The sequence below is a fragment of the Atta colombica genome, unplaced genomic scaffold (genome assembly GCF_001594045.1).
Source record: "Atta colombica isolate Treedump-2 unplaced genomic scaffold, Acol1.0 scaffold33, whole genome shotgun sequence".
Classification (NCBI taxonomy): domain Eukaryota; kingdom Metazoa; phylum Arthropoda; class Insecta; order Hymenoptera; family Formicidae; genus Atta; species Atta colombica.
The window spans coordinates 469,505-472,976 of record NW_017259437.1 but is presented as its reverse complement, the minus strand read 5'-3'; the positions used below and the strand labels follow the sequence as shown (position 1 = coordinate 472,976).

At 30.3% G+C, this 3,472-nt stretch overlaps 1 protein-coding gene across 1 annotated transcript in view; it reads right to left on the bottom strand.

Annotated features, from left to right (window-relative positions):
* The window catches only part of LOC108690482 (carbohydrate sulfotransferase 11-like), a 5,176-nt gene extending 3,705 nt beyond the window's left edge, over positions 1-1,471 (bottom strand). Inside the window, exon 1 of the mRNA XM_018197787.1 lies at positions 1,092-1,471. The gene's annotated coding sequence lies outside the window, so the exon portion shown is untranslated. The remainder of the gene's footprint in view (positions 1-1,091) is intronic.
* Between the last annotated feature and the right edge of the window lie 2,001 nt (positions 1,472-3,472).

The following is a 3,472-nucleotide window of genomic DNA, read 5'->3' as shown; positions in this document are numbered from 1 at the left end:
ATACATAAATTATTAATATAATATAAAAATTTATAATTTATAAAATTTAAAAAATGAATAGATTTTTAATAAAAATTAACAATTTTTATTAAAATTTTCCTCAAGTCGCGAAATTATTGTCGATAATAAGTTAATATTGGATAAAACATCTGATGGGCTTCATACTTTAAAGTGCAAATAATCGCGTGTGAAAATAGCAAAGTAACATTGAGTTATAGTCACGTTAAATATCATTGCTACGGGACATAGCAAATGCAACCAAACGAAATCTGAGGAAATAGGAATGTAATCATGATCTATAATAGATATCTCGAAAAAGTATATATATCAAATAAATGCAGGAAATCGTGCATATATCACATTCGTAGGAAATCGTGCATACATCACGCAGCATATATATCGGAATTAAGGAACACAGAATAATCAGCAAAACGAGTTAAGGCATTATGAAAAAATGTAAAATCCAACATTCTACAGTGTACAACATTGCATTGTAGATTGTTCTAATTAAAAAATATTCCAACGAATAGTTATTTTAAAATTTTATGCATTGCATATCACATTATACAACAAGAATTTTAATTAAAATCATAATGCTGCACATTAATAATATATTTAACCCAAAGCAATTACGCAAAGCCATATTAGATTTATAATTCCTAATAAAGATTCAAATTGTTGCAGTGAGAAAACTACTATATCATTCTCTCCTTATTGTTAATTAGATAAAATCATTACATAAAATAAAGATAAAATGACGTACTCTCCAAACTCATCTTCAATCAACGGTTAGTCGTTTTCACGATGACACATAAGTTTCCTCAATAATAAAGTTAGTTCGTTATCATGAGGTCACTTTGCATGGGCAATGATTAATTGCGAACAATTCGCAGTAACTCCTTATTTTCGCATTTATAATTAACGCGTATTATTTTTTATCACATTCTACATATTATAAAGAGTATTTTTATAATAGGGTTATATAAATACTCTTTATAATATGTAGAATGTGATAAAAAATAATACGAATATAAATACGATATAGATACAAAAGACCAGACATTCAGTCCTGACCAGTCCTTCAAACTTACACTTCGTGAACTGGCAGATGACCAGACAGGTAAGGCGTATTCAGAATCGGTATAATTCTTTCGAAGCAAATTCTTCGGAGTCAAGCACACGGTCAAGCGCACTGACCTTCTCCAGAAAGTTCATAAAGATTTTAAACTTTCAAGGGCGAGTTATTAGATCCCCTGATAAATCGGCCAATCCACTCGTCCCAAAAAATCTCTTCGAGTCATGGAATTCTCACAAAAGAATCTTCATTTCCGTTTCACTTTTTTTAAAACCTTGTACAGAAAGTACAATAAACTGACTGTCTGCTCGACAATGCGAAACTCATCGACGGATGCCGCGCACCGTAAGGAGAACACGAGTGGTCAAGCAGCCGATCAACGTAAGCAGTCGGCGATCGCCGACTTAGGTTCAAGAACGAAATGATGTGTCGGTGTGTGAAGTGAAAGAGACGCTGCGCGCGCCTCTGCTCTTTCGTTCTCATTCTCTTTTCGCCCCGAATCGGTCCATCCTCCTCCGACCCGAGCTCACGGATTTCCCCACTTTCAGCTTAAATCCATTCGTATACGTATATTCGTAGAAACCAAAGGCCACGTGATGCAAAATCTAATCATTACACGGTAATAATAATAATTGATGAGTTTGCGCGAGTGGCGAATCGTCTGCCACCTTAAAAAATCACGAAATATCTACACATACACACACACACACACACACACACACATATATATATATATATATTTTTTTTTTTTTTTCATGGTTTCCAAGGCGGCAGACGATTCGCCACTCGCGCGAATATATATATAATATATATATTGCCGATGACCAATTTCAATTATAACGGATCAACGCCTCGAAATTCATTCGAATGGGACGATAAATTGACATGCTTTTCTCTTTGATCTCTCAAACATGTTTGTATAATCGAATATTCCATCATCTTATTTGTTTATCCACATCTTATTCATTTTCTTGGTCGACTGTTCCATCTCATTACATAGTTTATATATCTTACTTTCACTCTTATGTCATATACAAGGTTTTCTTAAAATGATTTTCTTCTGTATGCCGAAATGACCATATGCGATATGATGCAATTTTTGTTACGTAACTTTGCCATTGCAACAGCAGCATTGAATTACCTATTCTATGATAAAGACATCGAAAACTATTATATATTGTTGTTTAAAAACTAGATTACTGATAATTCTCTTTACAACAGAAAATCTTTTTTAATTCAAAATCGATTTTGTTCTTAAAACATATCAAAAAATTATTAATTTTTTTATTAAGTTATTGAAAAAAATAAACTTTTTAAATTTTACAAAATTATGTTTTTTAATTAATCTCAGCTGGAGTTCATTAGAATTTAATTTAAAATATAATTATTTGTTTACATAATAATAAATTATCATTTCCTTAACATTTTTATTAAATAGAAATTAAATCTATAAATATAAAAAAATATCTACTGATGAAATGACTTCTTATTTCGGCACATTAAAATCTGTGAATACTACACTTATTTATTATAAACTACATACATTTTATAAAATCAATACACTTTATTGAATGAAAAATTTCACCGGAAATCAGTAAGTTGATATCAGCGATTACAATTGGATATATAGGCATTGTGAAAGTGGTTCATCTCATTGAATCTGTAATTTTGCTAAACAGACTACTATCAATGTGCTACTTATCTCAATTTCTCTCTCTTCACATTGTAGTGTTCTTTCATTTATGTGTTTTGTGCAATAAATCCGCAAATTCTTAGATCTCTCTATAACCAATCAAGAGACAAAAAATTTATTGTACGACAAAAACGCATGAATGAAATAGTATATGAGATACGTAGAAGATAATAAGTCAATTATGATATTAACATAAAAGTTGTTTCAGAAACGAAAGAGCTTTCGATTTATGTTCACTAAAGCTTTTTTACTCATTCATTGTGGCGTGTATTATCTACCATATAAATGTTGAATATGTTTTTTTAACATCGTGTATATAAGATATTAGACAGGAAATTATTATAAAATTATGTATAACTATATAATTGTACATAATTATATATATCTTTATTATAATTTGACATATGATTATATATGAAAAATAATTTTGCAACTGTCATTATTAATTGCAAAATGTAAGTTATTTATTAGTTTCCGCTGAATAAATTGTAGGTCAAGCATTGCGGTCAACTATGCTTGTAAAAGTGGCCTCTTTAAAGAAAGATTATATCAACTCACAATTAGGGTCAACGAGTTTTATTATTGGCCAGTAACATGTTCACATGTAATTGCGGATGAATGTCAGAATTGTTAGCGAAATTGCTTCTGCTACATCAATCCACATTGTGACTACAAAAGTCTTTTAACTTCAATGTAAATGAAAT